The sequence below is a fragment of the Phoca vitulina genome, unplaced genomic scaffold, assembly GCF_004348235.1.
Source record: "Phoca vitulina isolate PV1807 unplaced genomic scaffold, GSC_HSeal_1.0 scaffold52, whole genome shotgun sequence".
In the NCBI taxonomy this organism is placed as follows: domain Eukaryota; kingdom Metazoa; phylum Chordata; class Mammalia; order Carnivora; family Phocidae; genus Phoca; species Phoca vitulina.
This window is the reverse complement of record NW_022589755.1, coordinates 5,075,737-5,090,809: the sequence shown is the minus strand read 5'-3', so window position 1 is coordinate 5,090,809 and position 15,073 is coordinate 5,075,737. Positions and strand designations below refer to the sequence as shown.

Sequence of the window (15,073 nt, the reverse complement as noted above, 5' to 3'; positions counted from 1 at the left end):
TCTTTCTGCAAACATGACTCACAAATTATCTGTTACTGCATAACATACTTCCCTGATGCGCTGGCAAAAAAAAGAACTCAAACTAAATATTAGGTCGTCTTATTATCAAAAGTCCCTCACTCATTCTGCTGCTTTACTGTCATCCTCCTTCTCCCCTTCCCTCATGTCACCCCTAAAGTTTTGCATTTCCAGTGCACAGCAGTGTACCCATTTCATTTACATTTTTGACTCCTAGAAATGCTTTTTAGTTCCCAAGAAATGTCCAACTAAGGTGTGGTCATGGAAAATAAGACACAAGTAAGAAATGCAAGAGTGCAAAGCCAGGAGCCACAAAGGATGGTGTACATCTTCTCAATAGAACCAGTGCTTCCAAACTGGCTAATTAAGAAACTTGCTTCACTGTCAGGGCTGGGAATTCTTATGATGCCTGCTCACTGGCCTTGGTTATTTGCAACAGAATAGTGCCTGCTATATCCTCTCTACTTTCCTGTTCTTCATTGGAAGTCTTCATTGTATATGCCCAGTTCCTACTGCACCATTTATGTATTGGGTCTCTGGAAGCTGAGGATTCTTTTAAGTTTATGGAATGCTTCTCACAAAGAAACACTTATAAACCTCACTGAAGCTAAAACTCCAAAATAAAACATTGGGGCTATCACCCTTGGGAAGGATGGGATTACTTTTGTTTGGAAGAGTATACAGGGATGTTGAGGGGGCAAAGAGGTAGGATGTGGTAGAGACTGCCAGCTTCCTACCCAATACTCATCCCCCTCCATTACAAGAAGTAGGTGGATATTCATCTAACTAAATCAATACTTTCCTCAGCCATCCTTTCAGCTAGATGAACTTCTAGCAATTCTTAGCAATAACATGCCAGGTATATCAGCATGTAAAGAGCTTCTTCATTCTTTTTAAAGCTTGCATGGTATTCCACTGGATTGACGTAACAAAACATTTACTCAGTTACATATTAATGGACATTTAAATTGTTTCTAAACATTTCTCTGGCCTTTTGGCTAAATTGTTTGTTTTATTTTATTTTTTAAAAAGATTTTATTTATTTATTGAACAGAGAGAGAAAGAGCACAAGCAGGGGGAGCAGGAGAGGGAGCAGCAGACTCCCTGCTGAGCAGGGAGCCCAATGTGGGCTTGACCCCAGGACTCTGGGATCATGACCTGAGCCGAAGGCACACGCTTAACTGATAGTGTAGAGATATATAACTATGTAGTAAAATTATGAAGGAAAGTGACGAATTGACTGCCATAATCAAGATAGTGGTTACAGTTGGAAGGAGGAAAAATGATCAGAAAAAAGTATGTTGTGGCTGATGGCTTCTGGAATGCTGATCATGATCTATGTCTTCACTTGCTGCTGGTACATGGGTATTTGTTTTACACAAATATATGAATCTTCATCAAAAAAAAAGATTCGGGGCACCCGGGTGGCTCAGTTGTTAAGCGTCTGCCTTCGGCTCAGGTCCTGGTCCCAGGGTCCTGGGATGGGGCCCTGCTTCGGGCTCCCTGCTCCGTGGGAAGCCTGCTTCTCCCTCTGCCACTCCCCCTGCTTGTGTTCCCTCTCTAGCTGTCTCTCTCTGTGTCAAATAAGTAAATAAAATCTTAAAAAAAAAAAAAAAAAAGATTCATTTTACTTTAGAGAGAGAGAGAGAAAGAAAGGTGGGAGGGAGAGGGATAAGAATCTCAAGCTGACCCTCCACTGAGGGTGGAGCCCAACCTGGGGCTCAATCTCAACACCCTGAGATCATGACCCCAGGCGGATGCTTAACCGACTGAGCCACCCAGGCGTCCCTAATCTTCATGTTTACCTTTTATTCATTTTTGCCCTTAGGTTTGTTATATCCCACTTTTTTTTTTTTAATAGTTCCGTGAAATTCAGGCTCCTTTTCCTTCATACCAAAGCTTCATAGCTTCTGGATTTCGGCTGCCTCAAGCAGGGCAACCCATTTATAGAGGCACTGAAGTTCTCTAAATTTGCTAATTGGATTTATCAGGACAGGGAGAGCTGAGGCGTCAAAAGAAAGGAGCAGCTAAACAATCCGGTATGGCTGGCTTTGGTGTTCTTACTTGTCTCAAGTGCTAAAGAAAACAAACTTAGAAATCGAGCTCCACCCTGTGGCTGCCAGAGCACAAAGCAAGGAAATGGGAGTCTGACCTGCCTCCTGAGCTGTACAACCCCACTGGGAGCAACTGGGAGCGATCCTCTAGGAGAACCAGATTCTCTCCTCCACAAGTTCCCCCAGAGTGAATTTTTTGGGGGGGGGGGCAGGTGGAGAGGGATTGAGAGAATCTTAAGCAGGCTCCACACCCAGTGCAGAGCCTGACAATCTCACAACCCTGACATCATGACCTGAGCCGAAATCAAGAATCAGCCCTCAACCAACTGAGCCACCCGGGTGCCCCCCCTAGTGTGAACTGCTAAGTGCAAGGAAATCTGTTTTCTAATGGAGGAAGTCTCCTCATTCCAGAATGTACATTCCAGAGATAGGAGACTGGGGATCTCTCCTGTATCCCATCCCACCATAAGATACTAGATAAACTTGCTAGTAGCTAAAAAGAGAATCTGTGTGAATGTCTCATAATCTTGGGACACTGAAGATTGAGCAACTGTGTTTTTTCCTCACGTTCCCATCTCATGGCTCTCTCAGCTCCAAATACCATCTAGGTAACTATTTCCCAAATGTGAACCTACCACTGATGCTGTTCGTCAAAATCATCTGGGGAGGTATTTTTTTTTAAATATGGGTCAGGTCACTGCAGCACCAAGCCATCTCCGATTAACAAAGTCTGGTGCAGAATGCAGGAATCCGTATTTATTCCCAAAGCTCTCTGGTAACTGTGATGTGCAATCAGATTCCTCTGATGATTAGCAGTTATATAAATGCTTTCTTTACAAGAGAACAGACTAAGAACTAGTATCAGATCTTAGAAACACGGATACATCTTTATAGTCCACACCCAAGAACAAATGGTCTTCTCATGGGGCTGGGGAGGCAGCTATTAGGAGGGCAATGTGAGCAGTGCAGTTAGCAAAATACATCTTGACAGAAAGGTCGCTGCCCCAGTATCTTGTTCAAGGCCCTCTAGAGCAGCTTTGGTCTTGAAGTCGCAGATGTGGGCGAGTTAAGCTGTCACTATTCTACTCTTCTAAAAGGAGAGGTTCTCAGGAACAGTAATAGAATTACTACTTAATCAGAAAGGCATCTGCTTCACCCTTTCCAACTCCAAATTCTCAGCCTCCACAATCATGACAGCCGATACCTCACAATAAATCATACACCCATGCCCACACAACCCACACAACCCAGAATAGATTTGTTATATTCCACTGGTTCTGTTTCTTTGGAGAACCCTAATATACTAAAAAATTATTGTCGATTGTAATGGTATGGTGGCTATAGTTTTTAAAAATCCTCATCTGTTACAGATACATACTGAAGTATTTAAGGGGAAAATGACATATGATTTTTTTTAAGATTTTATTTATTTGAGAGACACAGAGAGAGAGCATGAGCACGAGCAGGGGGAGGAGCAGAGGGAGAAGGAGACGCAGACTCCCTGCTGAGCAGGGAGCCCAACACAGGGACGGAGGAGTCCAGGACCATGACCTGAGCCAAAGGCAGACGCTTAACTGACTGAGCCACCCAGGTGCCCCGTGACATATGATATTTGATTAGAAATATTCCCCAGGGGAAGAAAGGAAGGAAAGGCAATCAGTGAGAGATCAACAAAATGTTTTCAATTTTTGAAGCTTTCTACTCATGTAGATGTTTCCATTTTGCACTTTAAAGTCTTTTAAAAAATCACTCTATGACCCAACAAATCCATTCCTAGATATATGCCCTGCCAACAAACATGTGCCTATGAACGCTAGGACACATAGATGATATGAGGGAAAAAACAGCTGGACAACAGAGTGTGCCCAAGATTATAAAATGCTTACATATTTCATAAGAGCCCCAAACTGGAAACAAGCCAAATGCCCATCTTCAGTAGGATAAACAATTGCAGTCTAATCCTAAAATGAATTACTATACAATAAAAATGGTTGAAGGAGCCTGCATGACATGGATCAATCTTAAGATCATCATGTTAAGTGAAAAAGCCACATATATCAGAATAGATTTGTTATATTCCATTTACGTACAGCTTTCCAAAAAGTAGTTAAACTATACTACTTAGGTACACATACTTAGGTTTAATTTTAAAAGGCAAGGGATTTGGGTGTCTGTGTGGCTCAGTTGGTTAAGTGTCTGACTTTGGCTCCGGTCGTGATCTTGGGGTCCTGAAATTGAGCCCCACATTGGGCTCGGGGAGTTTGCTTGTCCCTCTCCCTCTGTCCCTCCACCCACCTGTGCTCTGTCTCTCTCTCAGATAAATAAAATCTTTAAAAAAAATAATAAAAAGCAAAGGGTTTATTACATAAAAGCCAAGAGGGTGATCATAGCTAGGAGGAGAGAGCAGGTTTGATCTGAAAAGTATACAAGGTTGGCTGGCAGGCTTCTGGGGTTCTTTTAAGTTTCTAGATCTTGACTTATGTAGGAGGCACATAGGTGTTTGTTTTATAAGAACGGGACAAATTGTACATGTGTTTTATTCACTTTTCTGCACCTTTGGTATCCTTCACAATAAGGTTATTTTTATTTTTAAGATTTTATTTATTTATTTGACAGAGAGATAGAGAGCACAAGTAAGCAGAGAGGCAGGCAGAGGGGGAGGGAGAAGCAGGCTCTCCAATAAGCAGGGAGCCCGATGTAGGACTTGATCCCAGGACCCTGGGATCATGACCTGAGCCGAAGGCAGCCACTTAACCAACTGAGCCACCCAGGTGCCCCAATAAGGTTATTTAAAAAAAAAATCAATTCCTCTCGTGTCCATTCCTGTTTACACTAAAGAAGCCTCTTGGCTTCTGGAACCCAGGCAGCCTGAAGTAGAGCATCCTATTCATATCAGAGCTATGTTACCTAAAACTGGGCTTATTAGAAGAGAGAAATCTGGGGGATCAAAGGTCAGCAAAAGCAGAACAACTCAGGTTTGACCTGGGTTGATGCCCCTTGTGTTACTTTATTTGTTCAAGAGCTAATGAAAACCCCGAGTTAGAACATAACTCCCACCTAGTGGTTGCTTGCAGTTAAGACACAATAAAGGAAGCGGAAGTTTTGCTGAATCTCACTTCTTCATCCCCACTGGGAGAGGCTCTGGAGTAAGTTTTCTGGGGCTCCCTGAACAATCTTCCAGGAAATCCAGGATATCCTCATCCATCCGAATGTATATTCCAGAGACTGGCCTTCACCTCACCCCTCACTGTTACTAGACTGAACAAAATAGGTTATAAATGTTTTACACTGTCTGTTTGTCCTCGTATTCTCAGCCTCACCTCCCCCAAATACTGTCTATGGTGGTATTTCCATGTTGATCTCCACTGTGGCCACAAGAGAACCAGCAGGGAAGTAGTTAAAACTACAGATGAGCAAACTATGTATTCTGTTATTTAGCCATAAAAAATGAGGAAATCTTGCCATTTGCGACAACATGGATGGGCCTTGAAGGGATTATGCTAAGTGAAATAAATCAGAGGAAGACAAGACTTGATCCCAGGACCCTAGACCTGAGCCTAAAGCAGACGCTTAACTGACTGAGCCACTCAGGCCCCCCGTACCTATTGCTTTAAAACAAAAACCTCGTTTCTAATGATTTGTCATGTGGAAATTTGCAGTGAAGCAAAAATGAAGCCAAAATTTATTTCTTACTGTTCCAAAATCTCAGTATGCAATTCTCTGAAATATTTAGCTAATATAAGGAAGTTCTGACTTTATTGTCAGACACTTCATGAAATTCCTACAATGATAAAAACAATGGAAAGACACTATGAAATCTTATTGTTCAAATATAGTAAGTACTGATTACCAAGTACTTGGATTAGACACCTTTCCTCAATTAGGTATCACAGTCAGAACAAAGGAAAGTGATGCTGATGTTTATTCACATATTATAGTACTTTCTGAAATTGTAATATTTCATACATATTGTATGTATGTAAGATAGATAACAAAATAAGTGAAGACTCCCATCCACCACTAGGCTTCAGAGAGATAATACTATTGACGCTGTGAAAGCCTTTTCTTTGCCTTTTCTGACCAAATTCCCCTTTCACACCAAGTAACTACTATCCTAAAATTTTGTGTTTAGCATTCCCCTACTATTTTTTATAGTTTTACTATATATGTATCTCTAAGAAACTTATTTGATTATACCATTTATTTATTTCTTTTTTCAAGTAATCTCTACTTGCCCAAGGTGGAGCTTGAACTCATGACCCCAAGATCAAGAGTTGCATGTGCATGCTCTTCCTACTGAGCCAGCCAGATGCTCCTTTTTATACCATTTAATTTTTACACTGTATTCTGTGACCAGACTTCTCAACCAACATTATGCTTGTGAGATTCAATCATACTGATAAACATAGCTCCAGCTCATTTCTTTTCCCTGTGGTATAGTGTCCCATTGATGAACATGTGGTTTTTGCCTCAGCATATGTAAAACATAAAATAATTAGCTCTCTCTCTCTATTTTGTAAAAGGAACTACCCTTGTTTTTTCTCTTTTTTCTTTTTTAAGTAAGTTCTATGCTCAATGTGGGGCTTAAACTCATGACCCCAAGATCAAGAATCACACGCTTTACTGACTGAGCCAGCTAGGTGCTCCAAACTGTCCTTATTCTTATTCCACAGTCATAAATAAGCATAAGTAAATAGGAGTTTCAACCCTTTCAGAAATATTGGGAAAGAGTCATATATTTCCCTCTATACCCTCATTCCTCCTCATCCAAAAAAATAGGTTGCAGAGAGTATAGTGATTCATACTACTCCAGTTGTAAGGATACTGCACTGTTGTGATGCAAAATACAAATGCTGGAATTTTTTATGGGAAGTCTACGTACTAAAAATCATATAAATTACTTTGCTGAGTATACCTTTGGGTATAGTTTTGACTTCTGGAGCCATGCTAATGTTTTGCATATAAAAAAATAATACCAACATCAACAAGGATAGGTACAAAAATTCTAAGAATACAAACAGAAAATAATTTAATTTTATTTTCATAATCACTCCAATGTAATTTTTAAAACTGTCCCAAGTAACTTTTTTTAAGTTTATTTATTTTTTAGTAATCTCTACACCCCATGTAAGGCTTGAACTCATGACCTCAAGATCAAGAGTTGCACGATCTACCAATTGAGCCAGCCAGATGTAAATTAGATAATAGTACTGAATCAATGTTCCTGATTTTAATAGTTATACTGTGATTATGTTGGAGAATGTCCTTGTTCTTAGTATTTACACACTGAAGAGGTATCTATCTGAAACTCACTCTCAAATGGCTCAGAAAAACAAAATAATATGTATGTGTGTATACATGCAGAGAGAGAATATAATAAAGCAAATGAAGTAAAACGTTAACACCTGGGTAATCTGGATGAGAAGTCCACTGTATGGCGTACCTGGGTGGCTCAGTCGGTGAAGCATCTGACTCTTGATTTTGGCTCAGGTCATGATCTTAGGGCTGTAAGACCGAGCCCCAAGCCCCATTTCGGGCTCTGCACTGGGCATGGAACCTGCTTAAGATTTTCTCTCCCTCTCCCTCTGCCCCTCCCCCAATCGCTTGCGCACTCTCTCTCTAAAAAAAAAATTTTTTAAGTTCTTTGTAACTATTCTTGCAACTTTTCTGTAATTTTGAAATCAGTTCAAAATATAGTTACAAAACATATATTCACCTCTTACCTATAAATATACTTACACATATAGCTCAAAAAGTCACAATTTTCAAAGCTCAAAAAGCATGTTCCATGATATTATCAGAAAATAAACACCTAGATATATAGCTGAAATTATTGGTAAACTTCTCTTATTCTGAATGTTCCATTTATACACATACTTAAAAAGGCTCATACTCCACAGTGAACACTGATGTCTTCTTCATACTGAAAGCCTTTTGAAATATTTTCTTTATCAACATGGTATTCACAGCAAGAACATGACTTACTTTCTAAAATTATTTCTAGAGAAAATGATCTCAATTTATTGACCTGGTTTAATTTTTCCTAAATATAAGTTCTTATACACAATTAGAGTTGCATTTCATGGTGTAGTCCCCACGCTTTTAAAAACTTTTTTAATTTTTATTTTTTAAATATTTGAGAGAGAGAGCGTGCACGAGCAAGCGCACGAGTCAGGGGGAGGGGCAGAGAGGGAGGGAGAAGCAGACTCCTGCTGAGCAGGGAACCTGACGCAGGGCTCGTCCCTGGACCCTGGGATCATGACCTGAGCCAAAGGCAGATGCTTAACTGACTAAGCCACCCAGATGCCCCACTTTTTTTTTTTTTTTTTAAGATTTATTTATTTGAGAGAAAGAGAGAAAGAGCATGAATGGGGAGAGGGGCAGAGGGAAAGAATCTCAAGCAGACTCCCCACCTAGCATGGAACCTGACACAGGACTCCATCTCACGACCCTGAGATCATGACCTGAGCCAAAACCAAGTATGATGCTCAACCGACTGAACCACTCAGGCACCCCCTTTTTAAAAAAATTAATTTAGTTTAGAAAGAGAGAAGAGGAGGAGGGGGAGAGGGAGAGAGAATCCCAAGCAGACTCCCCGCTGAGCACGGAGCCCAAGGCAGGACTTGATCTCATGAACCTGAGATCATGACCCGAGCAGAAATCAAGAGTAGGATACTTAAGCAACTGAGCCACCCAGGTGCCCCCACAGGTTTGCATTCTTACATGTATTATCTGTGGACATTTTTTTCATAATCAGAAAAGGTTTTCAAAAAAGAAAAGGTTTTCAAGTATTTTATGGCAATCAGAGTTATTCCTTAGTGTAAATTCTCTAATATCACATGCTTCTGACTTTCAGTAAAAGACTTTTCTCACATTCATTACTCTTCTATGATTCACTCTGGCGTAAACTCTCCGGTGCATCTGAAATTTGGTTTCTCAATGAAAATATTGCAACATTCCTCCCCTGTGTACAGTTTCTTTCCTCTATGGGTTTCTGTGCGAAAACTTCTGCACATTTGCTAAATTCAGTTTCTCTCGTGTATGCCTTCTGAAGAACGACTGCACTGCAGGTTATTACTGAAGATTTTTGCCATATTTATCTACGGCACTAGATTTCTCTCTCATTTTAATTCTCAATGAAAGTAAACATCTGACTGGAAGCTTTTCTTTAGTCACCATAAAAACTGTCTCCCATACGCCTGCTATCTCATGTTGGAATGGCCTCCTTAAATGCTTTTTCATTTTCACCATATCCATCTTATCCATCTGATTTCTCTACTATATGACACTGGGCATGGAACCTGACTACTATGTGACTTGACACCAAAGGATTTCACACATTCACTGCATTGTAGGGTCTCTCTCCTGTATGTGTTCTTTGATTAGGCCAGGTTTCCAGGTGAAAGCTTTCCCACATTCACTACATACATAGGGCTTTTCTCCTGTATGGTGCATAATGAGTGGGGACTTATGGCTAAAGGCTTTTTTTTTTTTTTTTTTTAAAGATTTTATTTATTTATTTGACAGAGAGAGACATAGCGAGAGCAGGAACACAAGCAGGGGGAGTGGGAGAGGGAGAAGCAGGCCTCCCGCAGAGCAGGGAGCCCGATGTGGGACTCGATCCCAGGACCCTGGGATCATGACCTGAGCCGAAGGCAGACGCTTAACGACTGAGCCACCCAGGCGCCCGGCTAAAGGCTTTCTGACAATCACTGCGTTCATATGGTTTTTCTCCTGTGTGGGTTCTTTAATGTACAGGGAGTTGTGACTTCTGTGAGAAAACTTTCCCACAACCACTGCATCCGTAGGGTTTCTCTCCTGTGCGTGTTCTCTGGTATGTAATGAGTGGTGATTTGGTGCCGAAGGCTTTCCAATTCACATTGGAAAGGCTTCCCCCCCAACCCCCGGTATGAACTCTCTGAGGTAAAATGCATTCTGACTGCCGCACGAAAGCCTTCTGACATCGACTGCATTTATAAGGTTTCTCCCCAGTATGAATTCTCTGATGTAAAGTGAGCTCTGACTTCTGGATGAAAGCCTTCGGACATTCTTTACATGAAAAGGGTTTTTCTCCAGTGTGAGTTCTTTGGTCTTCAAGGAGCTGTGACCTGCAGATGAAAGCTTTTGACACTGACTGCATTCATTGGGCTTTTTTTTCTTGTATGCGTTTTATGATGTAAAGTGAAACTAAACTTAAGAGAGAAAGTTCTTCCACATTCCTTACATCCATAGGGTCTCTCACCTGTATGAGTTCTCTCACACTTAGTGAGATGTGGCTTACTAATGAAGGTTTTCCAACATTCATTACATTCATAGGGTTTCTCTCTGGTGTGAGTTCTCTGATGCAGAATCAGGGTAGATTTGTGGGGGAAGGCTTTCCCACACTCACTCACTGCATTCATAGGGTTTCTCTCCTGTGTGACACCGCTGGTGTAGAGTGAGCTGAGACTTACTACTAAAAGCCTTTGGACATTCTCTGCACTCATAAGGCTTCTCTCCTATGTGAGTTCTTTGATGTAAAATAAGCTCTGTCTTCCGAATAAAAGCTTTCAGACACTCATCGCATTCATGTATTTTCTCTCCTGTGTGAATTCTCTGGTGTACCATGAACTGTGATTTCTGTGAGAAAAATTTTTTGCATTCACTGCATCCATAGAGTTTCTCTCCTTTGTTACTTCTCAGTGTAGAAGGAGTTGTGACATATGGTTAAAAGATCTTTGACATTCACTACATTTATAAAATCTCATTTCTATACGACTCATTGAGGCACAATGTCTTACTGACGGCTTCTCCACAATCATATTCATAGCAATTCCAGAATGAGTGTTTTTGTGCATAGTGTGGAAAAATAACTTTTCAGGTTTTTTACTTATATAATTTCTGTTCTGGAAAGTCAGTCTAAATTATGTTTCAAAGTTTTTCCATTTGAGTCAAATTGATCAAAGTCTTTTCTCAGGTGAAATATTTTGCTGAATGCATCACATTCCTGGTACCTCTCCCATGGGATCCAGCCTGTCAGAGTTTTCCCAAATCCCAATCTACACCATCATCAGCTTGCCAGGTGTCTTCTAGGAAGGAGACCAATGAATGTGAATATGATTAGGTACTGGAAGGGGCCAACTCTCATAACAAGGATCAAGGGATCAAGGAAAGAAATGATGTTCTGGAAATAGAATACAAGTTAGAGGCATCCATTAGAAGGTGAAGAGAAAATAGAAGGGAAGCAGAGCAACATAAAAGTCATGGTTATGCGGAAAAATCCATGTGTATGTGAAAGCTTAATTCTGACCATAGGTGAGACGTTGAGCAGGAGGAAGGCAACGTGAGCAGTGTTGGTGATAAAGAGTGAAGACGCTAGAAAGAGAGAATAACCAAGAAAGCCGGGTCCTAGCTAAGTTGCAGATCTGACACAGAGGGCAAAGACTTCAAAAAAGTTTATTTTTTTTAATAATCTCTACCTGCAAAGTGGGGCCTGAACTCACGACCCCGAGATCAAGAGACACATGCTCTACTTACTGAGCCAGCCAGGTGTCTCAAGGGTTTAAAGGTTTTTAAGCAGTATTCTCAAAATAACCTATCAAAGGTTCTAGTTCCTTAGGCTTTCACTCATGGACCTGGCTTTTATCCACTCACCTAGATGGCCCTTACTGCTGATTTCTCCCTCTATAACCCATGACTCCCTGTTCCAGATGGAGGACTGCTGCTAGTCTGGAAGTCTAACAATCTGCATATGGATAAACATGGTGCCAAGAGCTTGGTCTTTGGAACCTCTGAAGAAATAGGAAGGGACTGTTTCAGAGTTAGCACCTCAGCAAAGTGAAAAACTTTCATTTGGGAGGTGAGAGCAAGATCCTCTCTCCAGGTTCAGACAGACACAAAAGTTCTACCATCCATAAATCATAAGTTCAAAGACGTTAAACATTTCAGAAAACTTAAAAATTCCAGCAGTTAAGAAAAGAATGGCAATAGGCTGAGGGTTCACCAAGGGTCCTTACCCACAGACACGAGGTTGCTATAATTTTCCAACATTACATCCCAGTATAGGTTCTTCTGAACAGCATCCAGTAGCTGCCACTCCTCTGATGTGAAGTCCACAACCACATCCTTAAATGACAATGTTACCTGTAAAAGCATACTTGTTTCAAGTGATTTTTCACACGGTGACATGGAAAAAATGCATATGAATTTATTATGATCATTTTCACATTACATTATATATCCAAGGATTGATGAATCTAGTTTTACCCTTACGGAAGAAACTTAAAACTCATTAAACATATCCTGCCATTCAAAAATCAACTAATGTAACTCACCAGATTGACAGAATCAAGGCTCAGGTCATGATCTCCTGGGTCATGGGATAAAGGCCTGTGTTGGGCTCTGCGCTCAGCAGGGAGTCTGCTTGAGATTCTCTCCCTCTGTCCCTCTCCCCACTTGCGCTCACGTGCTCACTCTCTCTTCCTCACCCCCTCTTTCTAAATAAATAAATTTTAAAAATCTTAAAGAGATAATTCCACAGTATAAAAATATTGATTATCCTCCAAATTGATAGAGCCAAGCAACTGGAGAAAACCAATATCTTAGGAGGTGTTTTGTGGAAACTGACAAGCTGCTTCTAAAATTTTTAAGAAAATACTAAGGGCCAAAGCAACAAAGCCATCTGGAGAAGGGCCTGTAAGACAGCAAGAATGTTAGCAAGAAGAACAGTGAGGAGGCAGCTGCAGCGGTCCAAGTGACTGATGATGGCGGCTCTGGCTACAGTGGTGCTGTGGCAACGAAGAGGGGCGCATGTGAGGTCTACTTTGTAAACAGAACCAACAGGATTTGCCCACGGGTGATGGGAAAGACAGAGATTGATAAAAGTGTGAGAAATGGAGACATGCCCATTGGCTCCTGTATTGTCTACGGCTGCTGTTGTGCTGTGTGGCAGAGTGGAGGAGTTGTAACAGAGACTATCTGGCCCACAAAGGCTAATCATCTTGCCCTTTACGGAAGTTTGCTGACCCCTCATCTGGGAAGCTAGGAGAAGCTATTAACTGAAAGAAGGAAACTATGGAAGGAACAGGTTTCAGGTGAGATTAGGAACTTGGTTTGGGAAATGATTAGCTGGACACACCTGTAGAGATGTGTACCTTAGAGATGTCAGGGAGACAGTACGATATAGGAGGAGATGCTTAAGGAAGAAGCGCAGGCTGGAGATAACAAAGAGGAAGCCATCACCATACCAGTGCTGCTTAAACTGTGACGCTGGATGAGAACACTGAGGAGTGAGTACAAATACAAAAGATGCAAGGAATGAGCCCTGAGACACTCTGGGGATTAAGATAAGAGAATGGGAGACAAGACAAATTACAAAAAGAAGTTGAACCCTACAAGTGGCCAATAAGGCAGAAAAATCCAGAGAGCATGGCATTCTGAACACCAAATGACAAGAGTGTTTTAAGGAAAAAGGAAGTACTACCAATGTTGGATGCTGCTGGAAGGTCAAGTAAAAACTGAGTGTGGTATTTAACAACATGAAGTCATTGGTGATCCTGATAAAAACCACTTGTGGAGGAAGGAGGAGATAAAAAGCAACTGGAGCGGGTTCAAATAAGAAAGGGAGGAGGAATGGTGATACTGATTTGGGGCAACTCTTTTGGTTTTTGATGAAGACCTTGTGCCTAAGCGCCAGAAAGCATTTACTGGCTGTGAGGAACTGTCTTAATGGAAAATGTACTTCAAAAAAAAAAAATGTACTTCATAAAAATGCCTGTTTCTCTTTTGATTACGGCTCCCATTGGCACCAGAGGAAAACTGGCAACTCCACTTTGAACCTAATGGTTTACATAGCAATGTTTTGACGTTAAGCACTTTGAATGACCCACCATTTGTAAATGCACCCATGCTCCACCTGGCTGTGTCTTAATCTTCTTTCTATGCCTTTTTCCCACCTGACTTTTATCATTTGTGTAGTGTTGCTCTCAATTATGTACATTCTAGAAATGTCCTCAAATCTTCTGGAAAGACAGCTCACCTGGGATTTGGTCATTTTCAGCTGCTCTTGGAAAATGACCAGTGACTCCAGCATCTGCTCAAATGACTTTTCTAGCTCTTTTCTGAGTCTTGATAAGAGTTCTCTGGTCAAGAGAACCACCAGTGCCATGACACTGCTTGTTCAGGAACCTCTACCTCCTCACATCATGGAATCTGTCTTTTCCCAGAGGGTGAGACCTGTGGATTTAAGAGGAACATTTACTTTAGATGGCATATCAACTAGAGACCCTGAATCTCTGCTTTTATTGCAGAGGACCTACCCTCACAGAGAACCCCAGGCTGGGCCTTCTGTTGACTCTGATCAGGCTTCCGGGAACAAAAGTAACACTGAGTTTGACACCTTAAATAGTTAGTTTAATCCAAAGGTTCTAGAAATACAATGTCCAAGGCTGAGATGCTCTTAATATTCATAAATACATCCTACACATACTTATGGATTGATAACTTCCCTAGTTATTGTTACTGGACTTGAGTGCTTGGACCCAGCAATGGTGGAAATGAGGCTGGACCCAAAATTTATTCATTTATTTTTTTAAAAAGATTTTATTTATTTGTCAGAGAGAGAGAGAGAGCACAAGCAGGGAGAGTGGCACGTAGTGTCTCTGCTGAGCAGAGAGCCCAATTCGGGACTCAATCTCAGGACCCTGGGATCATGACCTGAGCCAAAGGCAGCCGCTTAACTGACTGAGCCACCCAGGCGCCCCTGGACCCAAAATTTAAAAGCACATGCAAGGCTTTATTGGGGCTTATGGTCAAGCACAAGGGAGGCAGCACAAAGGAAGGAATTCCTTAGGCTGACTCCCTGAGGAGAGGTCAGGGAAAGGTTTTAAAGAAACTTCGGTGGGAAAAGGGTGACACGTCATCATGGACAGGCAGAGATTTATTTATATCTGCACACTTAAAGGTCATGCTTCCTCATGTGTTGCATATCTAACACGTTAAATCTCCACCCCCTCCCCCCATGG

The 15,073-nt window shown here is 41.3% G+C and overlaps 1 long non-coding RNA gene and 1 pseudogene across 2 annotated transcripts in view; both read right to left on the bottom strand.

Moving 5' to 3' along the window:
- Positions 1–15,073, bottom strand: part of LOC116621978 — a 49,795-nt gene that overhangs the window by 30,083 nt on the left and 4,639 nt on the right. For both annotated transcript variants that reach the window (XR_004297492.1, XR_004297493.1), the window contains 2 exons: positions 14,089–14,285; positions 12,068–12,194 (listed from right to left, as the gene is read on the bottom strand). This is a non-coding gene — a long non-coding RNA (uncharacterized LOC116621978). The remainder of the gene's footprint in view (positions 1–12,067; positions 12,195–14,088; positions 14,286–15,073) is intronic.
- LOC116621965 lies at positions 9,781–11,544 on the bottom strand (annotated as a pseudogene).